Consider the following 12,372-nt stretch of genomic DNA (forward strand, 5'->3'; position numbering starts at 1 on the left):
CAATTACCATTTCTCAATCACTAAAAGGCTGAAAATAAAATATTCATTTAATTTAGGATATTTAGTGAGAAGATTAAAATTGTATCTGCTACTAAAAAACACGTTAAAATAGTGTCACGACATTTTAGCTACCACTTACACGTATGGCCAATCTTTAAATATGCAGGTGAAATTAAAAATAACTCCTCTTGTTTATCAAAAATTCTGATAGATCTTATTTAATAAAACCTCGACTGAACATCACTGGGGTTAATGAATCATGTTCAACAATACATACTGATGGTGTATGGATGCATAACTCTTTATCTAACTGCTCTCCTATTGTATATTTAGGCTGCTACCATATTTGGTACTTAAAATGTGCTTAAGTTTTGTTAAGATACTAGAATGGGTTTGCAAAAATTACACATGCTCTCATATATTCTGCTTCCCTTTTTGTTTCTTTAATTTAATTTGTTAAAATATATATTCAAAATAAACATCCATCTGCTGAATCGTTCTACATTACCTAGTAGTGGTGGCATTAGTGGTTCAGTGAATAGAAAGGATCGGGCTTACTTCCAGATCCGTTGCTCTTACATTGGATGTGGAATTTAATTTATACTTTCATGTTAGGAGACATACAATTTGTAGACAAACAATTTGTACACAAGACTAAGCTATATTATTTGAGGGACTGGGAAACATAATGGAGTTAGACTTTCAATTCTCCCTACATAGTCTATTAGAATGTAAACACTTCCTACCTCTCAATTTCCACATGTGAACAAATAAACAGAACTATACTACTCCTTAGAAAATGTCATTAACATAAATAAACATGTAAAGAGTAGCCAATTTTCTATTACTTAGGAGAAATTCAATAAATGGAAGAATTTATTATTATGGGCTCATTTTATTCTGCTCAAAGTTTGGGGAAGTTTTAAAATCACCCTCAAATATGACAGACTAAAATAAAATAAATACATATGGTTATTCATTAAGGAATTAATGACTATTACCTTCCTTTTGTAAATAATCAGCTGATGTGACTAGATAGTCTCTTATTTAAGAAGGTCAGTGCTTTTTATAACTCTAATCAAAGCAGGATAGTTTTATTCTTAAGAAAGCTTGCTCTGGATAATAGGGGAATTTGAAGAAAGATATTCAGGTGGTATCAAATATTTACATAATATATAATAAATCAAATATAATACATAATGAAAAAACATATTAACATATTTTATTTTATTTTTTTAAATATATTTTATTGATTTTCTACAGAGAGGAAAGGAGAGGGATAGAGAGTTAGAAACATCAATGAGAGAGAAGCATCGATCAGCTGCCTCCTGCACACCCCCCACTGGGGATGTGCCCGCAACCAAGGCACATGCCCTCGACCGGAATTGAACCTGGGACCCTTCAGTCCCCAGGCCAGTGCTCTATTCAGTGAGCCAAACCAGCCAGGGCAAAACATATTAATATATTTTAGATATATTCTTTGTTAAGCCTGTTATACAGTTACTAGAGGCCTGGTGATGAAATTTGTGCACTGGGGGGGGGGGTTGTCTCTCAGGCCAGCCTTCACCCTCTCCAATCTGGGACCCTCGGGGGATGTCCAACTGCCGGTTTAGGCCCAATCCCTGTGGCCTGGTTGCCCCTACTGCCCTCTCCTGCTGGCCTGATCTCCCCCAACTGCCCTCACCTGCTAGTCCAGTCACCCCCAACTGCCCTCCCCTGCAAGCCTGATTGCCCCCAACTGCCCTCCCCTACTGGCCTGGTCACCCCTAACTGCCCTTTTCTGCTGGCCTGATCGCCCACAACTGCCCTCCCCTGCCAGCCATCTGTGGCTGTGGGAGCAGCCATCTTTGAGGGCGGGACAGTCAATTAGCATATTCCCTCCTTATAGGCTGTGGGCGCTGCCATCTTTGAGGGCAGGACAGCAATTAATATATTCCCCCCTTATTGGCTGTGGATGCCCCCATCTTTGAGATGGTGTGAGCATCAATTAGCATATTCCCTCTTTATTATAAAGGATAGTTATCTATAACAACTCATTTGCTCATCAACCTAAAACTAATACAACCCTTTAAACAATAGCATTTTAGGTTTATCTAAAAAAGGTAAGAGATAGAATATACAAAAAGACATTGGCCAGACCATATCTGCAGCAACCAGCCAGGGACCTATTACCTAAAGTAACCAGCCCAGGAACCCACCCTGCTATCCACAAGGCAAACTGTAGAAAGTCAGACCATTCACTATCTCTAGCAAACATTTCAGGAAGCCAAACAATAATCCCTATAACAATCAGCCTAAAATAGCCAGGGCTTGATCAATAACTCTCATCTTCCCTAATATTTGTCTCTGCTTCCAAATAAGACAACCAGAGAAAGTCAAATACTCGTGCCTAACCAATCACAGACATTCCCTTGCTTCTAGTTAACTCACCTACGGTTTCCCTGTGCTAACAGCCTCCAATCTGGGCACACCTGAAGCATACCCCCAGACCGCACTACAAAACTTTCCCATTCTTCTGCCTGTCTTTGAATATCTGCCAAAGTGCAAGGATGGTGATGACTCCCTTGCAACAGGAAGCTCTGAAAAAATAGCCTTTGCATTTACTCATTTGTTTGGTCATTTATTTCCATAAAATCAAAAGGTAAAATCATTAATATTTGTAATATGAACCAAACCTAAAAAAATGAAAATAAAGAATCAGTGTAAAGAAAACCAAAGGCTGACCCCAAGTAGATGCTAAAATTGTCTTGCTCAAATTGGCACCATTCACTAGCTATGTCAGAAGATGTAAGTAATTACATAATATGTATTATTCTGAGTTATACCATGCTTGTTCTAATTGACTGATGCTTAATGCAGTTCAGAAGGAAGGGATGAAGAAATAATACACATTGATATTTAATTAGGTTATTGTGCTATAAAGGAAAGAAAAGAATGATAGAGGAGAAAAAATGAGGAATTTTTATTTTACTTCCATTTTCAAAAGTAGTAATTGTTGGATACATTCACATGTTATAAATGTCATTAGACCTTGCCAAATGATTCTAGTATGGCATTAAATACTACGGTTCAATTTTAGTCCTTGTTTTTTTTTTAGTTTTTTTCTTAAGCTGTGATATATTTCATGAAGAGCAAAATAAACTTTTTATAATTAACTAGAAGCTCGGTACATGAAATTCGTGCACGGCGCAGGGTAGGGTGTCCCTCAGCCCAGCCTGCACCCTCTCCAATCTGGGACCCCTCAAGGGATGTCTGACTGCCCGTTTAGGCCCAATCCCGGTGGGCCCAGTGGGATCGGGCCTAAACGGACAGTCAAACATCCCTCTCACAATCCAGGACTGCTGGCTCCCAAATGCTTGCTTGCCTGCCTGCCTGATTGCCCCTAAGTGGCCTCCCCTGCTGGCCTGGTCACCCCTAACTGCTGACCTGGAACCCCTAACTGCCCTCCCCTGCTGGCCTGATCACTCCCAACTGCTGTCCCTTGCAGGCCATCTTGTGTCCACATGGGGGTGGCCATCTTGTGTGTTGGAGTGATGGTCGATTTGCATATTACCGCTTTATTAGATAGGATCATGTAATTGATGTTTGAATATCCTAAATGACTTGCAGCAGAGGACATTGTGGGGGTCTCTATTTTCCATTTTAATTCAAATTGAAATATAATTTCATTAAGTAGCATACAAAATCATTTAAGTCAAACTTAAATATCCCAATATGTAAAAAATGTTGCAACAAAATTACCTTAAAAAACTAGCATTTTTATATGCATACAGGATTCATACAATGTACTTCACTGGATAAGTTTATGATTCTATATAAGAAAAAATCAAGAGGGAAAAAAAGAGAAAATACTCAGATTATAAAGAAATACAGAAAGATAAATTGTGACTGGGAGAAAAATAAAAAGAACCATTTTTATTTATGAAGGATAACAAACTACTATTTAGTAATGGAATCTCTAGCAATATCTCAGTTTTAATTGATTTAAGTAATCTTTTCTGGACATTTTAGATGAATTTCTTTACCAATATGAGAATTGTATTTTTTTTAAAATATATTTTATTGATTTTTTACAGAGAGGAAGGGAGAGGGATAGAGAGTTAGAAACATCGATGAGAGAGAAGCATCGATCAGCTGCCTCCTGCACACCCCCTACTGGGGATGTGCCCACAACCAAGGTACATGCCCTTGACTGGAATCGAACCTGGGACCCTTCAGTCCCCAGGCCGACGCTCTATCCAGTGAGCCAAACCGGCGAGGGCGAGAATTGTATTTTTGAGACTTTTTTGTTTATTAATTTTCTATTCATTGATTGTGTGGTCACTCTTTCACATGAGACCTATCATAATTGTACGTACACAAAAACACATGTGAAAAAACATTAGCTCTTTCCAAGATTATGCAAAAACAGTATACATAGGGGTGAATGCTGGATATGTGAAATGCGAAATTCTTCTGATGAGAGCCTGAAAAATCATACAGAACCTAAACTGGATGTCACGTCAATGCATAAAAACTATTCCTGTCAAGCATGTTACTGAAAGTGAAATATCACACCCTTACACAAGTGTCTTTTATTGAAGGTGTTGCCAAAGAATTGTAATAAGGAACAATGTAATATTTAATGTCTGGTAACCTGCTTTCAACCTGCTTTAAACGATCTTTGTTTTTCAACTTTAGTTCCTGACGTTTCGGGGTTTACAAGGAAAGTTTAAGTGACAGTCTACTATTTTACCATTTTTGTTCTTAGTATACAAATGTCACAAACAAGTAAATCGGAGAAGTTCTTAAATTCCCTCAATTGTCAGTGTCAATCTACTAAAAAATTAAACTTCCTTAGACAATAAAACTAAATACAGAAAATGTACTTCTCTTTTTATCTTAATGTTAAAGTATGTCATATGTTACACCCAGAAAATCTTATATTTAAGTACCTTATACTTTTCCTCAATAACTTCATTTCCAACAGTGTTTAGCAATTTAAGTCCAATAGGTTTTATAACGTTTGATCCCATTTTATTCTGTAACAGTACTTAGATTTAAGAGCATACTCTAATTCTATTTTCATTAGAGCAATTAAAGACATAAGTTAAGCAAGAATATTCAGAAGTCATTGAAATAAATCTTTAAATGACTTTGATAAGCAACTTGCCTGATCGTCCCTCAGTTTCCCCCCTTGTGATAATATTTGATCTCTACATTAAGACAAATAAAGATATGTTTATGAAAGCATTTGGAATCCTTTAAGCTCAGAGCTGCTATTCAAATTAAATATTTTTATCAGAGTTTTATGCACATTTCATGTGTATATAACTAAAATGTATATCTGGTTATAATTGTATTAAAATATTGAAAATGCCCATTTTAAAATAATATGTTTTAAAAGACAAATTTGTCAAACAAAGTTATTTTCAAAAAACAAATTATACATTAGTAAACAAAATAAACTTTCTTCAACAGGGAAGAAAAAATATAAAACTGAAATACATTTTTATAGCAATACTAAATTTTCTAAAATTTAAGACTATCCTTTATATTTTTTCTTCTTATAGATTTTGTTCAAACATTTTTCAATAATAATATTTTCTTCAAACAATTCCACTAGTCTTTTCTTTTCAGGGTCGAATGTAAGTTTTTCTAATCAGAGTACCAAATAGAGAGAACATAATTGGAGTAGTTTGGAAAATACAAGAGTAATTAATATAGCACTTTTAGTAACTAGAGTACTATCATGGCTAATTACTAAAATTCTGTATCATAATTTGTAGACATCTATATAATTTAATATGTTTTTTTGCATGGCTAAATGATATAATTAATATGAATGTTCTTTGGTAAGTTTATCCTACTGCTTACTTAAAAGGTATTAGAAATATTTCACTTCCACTTGTAGCTTCCAGCAATACTGCACAAATAATTCTATTTTTCTTAATGAGTTGTGGAACAATGGATATGAGGAGGCATGGATGTAGAAATCAAATCAGATATTTTATGTACAAATTATTTAAAAAATTAAGGTCTACTAAAATGTAAGAACTTAAATGTTGTGACATATAAGTAAATAATCCAAACCAAAGAACCCACACTCATTCCATGTATGTTGGTCAACTGTCTTTCACCATCATTATTATATACTAGAGGCCAGGTGCATGGATTTGTGCACTGTTGGGGTCCCTTGGCCTGGCCTGCTCCCTCTCGCAATCTAGGACCCCTTGGGGGATGTTGAACTGCCGGTTTTGGCCTGATCCCTGCAGGCCAGGCCCAGGGACCCCATCTGTGCACCGGGCCTCTAGTATGCATATAAGATCTTTGGTTAATCTCTTCCCGCCCTCCCTCGGTCCCCTCTTCCCTCTGAAATTCATCAGTCTGTTCCATGTTTCTATGCCTATGCATTGAACATCTGCCCCCTGGTGGTCAATGTGCATCATAGCTACTGGTTGAACGGTCACTTAGGCATATATATAGTTTTCCTTCCTACTTCAGAAGTAAGGGAATGACACAAAAAGACAGGGATAGAAAATCTATAAACAGGGAAACGGTGTAAGATCTCATTTGATTCTTAATACTCCTCAAATCCCACAGAATTAGCATTAAAAGAGACTTATGGGCATGTTTCATGGGGAAAACTAATTAAATCTGACATTTAAACCAGAGCATCCTATTCACCAACTCACTTTTCATCATTCATCCACATCTCTCTAAACCTGTTACAAACTCACAGGCATGAAGATTATCCCTCAATTACACTGCAAAATAGAAATTATTTATTAAAATTTACGAACTAGTAAATAAAAGAATAATATAGCTGTAGACTCCAAATAATTTTGCAACTGATTTTAATGATTTCAATGATATTATTCCTTAAATCAATATAGCGAATACTTAAAAACAAGGAAAAACTGAGAAGACCTGTCATCAATCCTTTTACACCCAGTTAATATTGAAAGGGTAAGCGTAGGATTTTGAAACTGTGAAGAAACTGGTAAGATGAACATAATAACAAGCTAATCATTGTATTTTAAAGACTTAACATTAAATCAAATTCCTACTCCACTATTTTTCCCAGGCTATAGATGAGGAAGCCAAAGCACACAGAAATATATGATTTTCCCAGAATCACAAGCTAATGAAAAGGGAAGCTGGTCTTTAAACCAAAGAGGTCAAATATCAGATCTTGCTTTTTTTACTATTAGAACACACAACCTCTCAAGAGTATTCTATTAGAATGAAAACCACAGGAAGCCAATGCTTCACAAATAAGGAGTCTTACCACCTGTGAATTTCTGGGCATGCTGCCTTGCAGGGAAATTTGGTACCCAGCTAGAGCATTGTGGTCTCTAAAGGGAGTTTCAGTCAAGAATTCAGGCCCCCCAGTTCCTATGCTACATAGCTATAATAAATCCAATAGAATTACACTGAAATAATTTCTTATTATGTAGGAAAAAATGTATCTCTGCTTTAATGAAATTTGACTCATGCAAGAAAAATATTCCCCCAATGACATACAAAGATTGTGTTATTTAAAAATATTTGGAACTATTCTTCAGAGATTAAAATATATTATATAAAAGATTCCATATATACAATACCAATACTTATATCAAACTAACAATGTACCAGATGCCATATTCTCTGAGCTAAAATAAGTTAGAAGACATTTTTAAATTAAATGTCATTAATTTCATAAATTATGCTATTTAAGTATTACACATAATTCAGAATTCAAATCTCAATATTTATAATTTTCTATGTACAAGATGAACATTATTCTAATATATAATCATTTCATCTTGAGTCTTCTACAGTAATTGGTTTGTTTTGTATACTAGAACTTTGCAGATTCTTCAGTCAGAAAACACTTTATTGTTTCTTTTCGATCTCCCACAATGTGACTTAAAAAAAAATAAGAAGAGGTTTAAATGAGGAAAGTTAGTATAATTTAAGGGAGTGGGCAAGCTTGAGTTTACCAGTCTTCTTTCGTTTTATTTTCCTTTTAATAGTCTTGATAAAATTTCAATCCTTTCTAATTCAAGTTTAAGTTTATGATTTAGTAATCTGTGATAATATCAGAAACATCTTTTTAGAAAATAAATTAAATGGATTTGCTAAAAATAGGAACAACTGATAGCTACAGTACTATTAGTGCTTAACTACTTCCTTTCACAATTATCACCATAGCTGAAAGGGGGGAAATATTTTTCACTTATCAAAGTTTTACTTAACCAATAAAATTCAATGGTTTTATTGCACACTAAAATGTTGAGCTAATATTACTTTCCAATGTGGTCCTTCTTTGTACTAATAACATGACATATAAAACATAGCAAGTCCTGCCCAGTGTGGCTCAGGCAATTGGACTTCCTCTTGTGCAGCTGATTAGATTCCTGGTTGGGGTACATGCCTGGGTTTTGAGCTCAATCCCCTGTGGGGGACTGGAGGCAGCTGATTGATTCTTCTCTCTCTCTCGAAAGAAGGGCACCTGTTTTGAAATGCTTCTCTCATTTTAGCTGATAGTTCGTTCAGTGCCATATGCATAAGCATGGAGAGGACAGCATTTTGAAAAAATAAATTTTCCAGGATGGGTGTGCAATCTGAGTACTGGCAACTTCCCTGATGACTTATAGATAGGACTACTCCATCCATAATGTTTATGATCTATATTAATGACTAAATAACAATGATAACATTAAATCAGATATCACTTAAAAAGGACCCTAGTTCTTTCTATTTTCCTAGCCACTTTTGTGTAAACTATTAGGCAGTGTTATGGACTGATGATATTTGGAGATGAGGACTTTGGGTTATAATTAGGGTGATGAGGTGATGGGGGTAGGGCTTTCATGATAGGGTTAATGCCCTTATAAAAAGAGACACTGGCATGTTTGTTCTTTCTCAGGAAGGGGGCTATCTTTTAGGCAACTTTGCTCCATGAAAATACTTAAAAACTGTACCTTTTTTGGTAGCAGATCCTGAATGTAAGTCTTGAATATTTTGAATTGATATGTTTTAATATTTTATACATTCTACTATATGGTATATGGTTTAATATAAATCTAGATATCCTATAGTTAGAAGCAACTCTAAAGCATTGCATTTTTAGTTAGAAGCAACTCTAAAGAATTGCATTTTTTCTCATTCTCTCTCTCTCTCTCACACACACACACACACACATACACACACACACACACACCCACACACGCACACACACACACACACACACACACACGCACACACAGGATTTAGGGTGTGGGCAGGAACTCTGTCTGCCCTGAGTGCATCAGACACTGACCTAGCTAATATTAACTGACAGTTTTTCTGAAATTTTCTGATTATGTAACTTAAGGAGGAGGATAATTAGCTGACCAAATGCTGGCATTCCTGGCCCACCAGTCAAAGGCCACTTAGTGAAACAAAACTTCATTTTGAATTCTAAGAAGAATGACTAACCCTGTCTTAGTCAAGTAAAGAGAGAAAATGAGGAAGGGTTTTACATAGGAACAACATTGCAATACTGGATTTGAAAGCTGAATAGGAGTTCCTATTTGCTTGAGGAAAGTGCAACAAAGTATAAAAAAGAAGGCTTTGAAGTGAGCCTGAGATAGGTTCAAATCCTGGTTCATTTACTTGCCTTTGATTTCTTCTTCTTGTCTGATCGTTATGGCTAGCACTTCCAGTACTATATCGAACAGGAGTGGTGAAAGTGGGCATTCCTGTCTTGTTCTTGTTCTTAGGGGAAATAAGTTTAGTTTTTGCCCATTGAGTATGATGTTGGCTGTAGGTTTGTCATATAGGGCTTTTATTATGTTGAGGTATGATCCCTTTAATCCCACTGTGCCTAGCGTTTTTATCAAGAAAGGGTGTTGGATTTTGTCAAATGCTTTTTCTGCATCAATGGATATGATTATGTGATTTTTGTCTCTCAGTTTGTTTATGTGATGTATCACATTTATTGATTTGTGGATATTGTACCACCCTTACATCCCTGGAATAAATCCCACTTGGTCATGGTGTATAATCTTTCTAATTTAATGCTGAATCTGATTTGCTAGAATTTTGTTGAGGATTTTAGCATCTACATTCATCAAGGATATTGGCCTGTAGTTTTCTTTTTTTGTGGTGTCTTTATCTGGTTTTGGGATTAGGGTAATGCTGGCTTCATAGAAAAAGCTTGACATGATACTATACATAGAAAACCCCAATACTCCATCAAAAAACTACTAGACCTAATAAATGAATTTAGAAATGTAGTAGGATACAAAATTAACACCCAGAAATCTATGGCCTTTTTATACACCAATAATGAACTCACAGAAAGAGAAATGGAAAAAAAAGCAATTCCATTTACCATTGCATCAAAAAAATTAAGATATCTAGGAGTAAACTTAACTAAGCAGGTAAAAGACCTGTACTCAGAAAACTACAGGACATTGAAAAAAGAGACAGAGGAAGATGTAAACAAATGGAAGAACTACCATGTTCATGGACTGGTAGAATCAACATTATTAAAATGTTCATACTACCCAAAGCAATCTACATATTCAATCCCCATTAAAATACCAATGGCATATTTCAAAGACCTAGAACAAACTCTCCAAAAATTCATCTGGAATAAAAAAAGACCCTGAATAGCCACAGCAATCCTGAGAAAGAAGAACAAAGATGGAGGGATCACAATACTAGATATCAAGCTATATTACCAAGCCACGGTTCTCAAAACTGCCTGGTACTGGCACAAGAACAGACATATAGACCAATGGAAAAGAACAGAGAACCCAGAAATCAACCCAAGACATTATGCTCAATTAATATTTGACAAAAGAGGCAAGAGCATACAATGGAGTCAAGACAGTCTCTTCAATAATTGGTGCTGGGAAATTTGTTCAGATACATGCAAAAAAATGAAACTAGATCACCAACTTACACCATACACAAACACAAACTCAAAATGGCTAAAGGACCTAAATGTAAGATGGGAAACCATAAAAATCCTACAATACTCTATAGGCAGCAAAATGGCAGACATATGTCATAGCAATATCTTTACAGACACAGCTCCAAAGGCAATGGAGACTAAGGAGAAACTGAACAAATGGGACTATATCATAATAGAAAGCTTCTGCACAGCAAAAGAAACCATAAACAAAACAACAAGAAAGCCCACTGCATGGGAGAACATATTTGCCAATGCTATTTCAGGTAAGGGTTTAATCTCCAAAATCTACAGAGAACTCATGCAACTTAATAAAAAGAAGATAAACAATCCAATCAAAAAAATGGGCAAAGGATCTAAATAGACACTTTTTGAAAGAGGACATACAGAAGGCCCAGAGATATATGAAAACATGCTCAAAGTCACTAATCATCCAAGAAATACAAATCAAAACAACAATGAGATACTATCTCACACCTGTCAGAATGGCTATCATCAACAAATCAACAAACTACAAGTGTTGGCGAGGATGTGGAGTAAAAGGAACCCTCCTGCAGTGTTGGTGGGAATGCAGACTGGTGCAGCCACTGTGGAAGAGAGTATGGAGTTTCCTCAAAAAGTTAAAAATGGAATTCCCATTTGACCCAGTGATCCCACTTCTAGGACTATATGACAAGAAACCAGAAACACCAATCAGAAAGTATATATGCACCCCTATGTTCATAGCAGCACAATTTATAATAGCTAAGGTTTGGAAACAGCTTAAGTGCCCATCAGCAGATGAGTGGATAAAAAAACTGTGGCCATCTATACAATGGAATACTATACAGCTATAAAAAAGGAAGGAACTCTGCTACCATTTGCAACAGCAAGGATGGAGCTGGAGAGCATTATGCTAAGTGAAATAAGTCAGTCAGAGAAAGATAAATGTCACATGATCTCACTCATTTGTTGATTATAATGAACAACATAAACTGATGAACAAAAACAGATCCAGAGACAGAGAAACATTAATCAGATGCTCAAATCTCAGAGGGAAGGTAGGGGAGGGAGGTGTAAGGGGCACAGATCAACCAAAGGACTTGTATGCATGCATATAAGCATAACCAATGGACTCAGACACCATGGGGGTGAGGGCATGAACGGGAGTGGGGTGGGGGGTTAATGGGGGTATAAGAACACATATGTAATACCTTAATCAATAAAGCAAAAAAACAACAACTCTGGTACATCTACACAATGGAATACTATTCCGCTATAAATAAAGAAGGAACTTTTACCATTTGCAACAGCATGGATGGAACTGGAGAGCATTATGCTAAGTGAAATAAGCCAGTCGGAGAAAGATAAATATCACATGATCTCACTCATATGTGGGATATAATGATCAACATAAGTTGGTGAACAAGAATAGATCTAGAGACAAATGGTGGGGAGGGGGG

The sequence above is a fragment of the Myotis lucifugus genome, unplaced genomic scaffold (assembly GCF_000147115.1).
Source record: "Myotis lucifugus unplaced genomic scaffold, Myoluc2.0 scaffold_193, whole genome shotgun sequence".
Lineage (NCBI taxonomy): Eukaryota > Metazoa > Chordata > Mammalia > Chiroptera > Vespertilionidae > Myotis > Myotis lucifugus.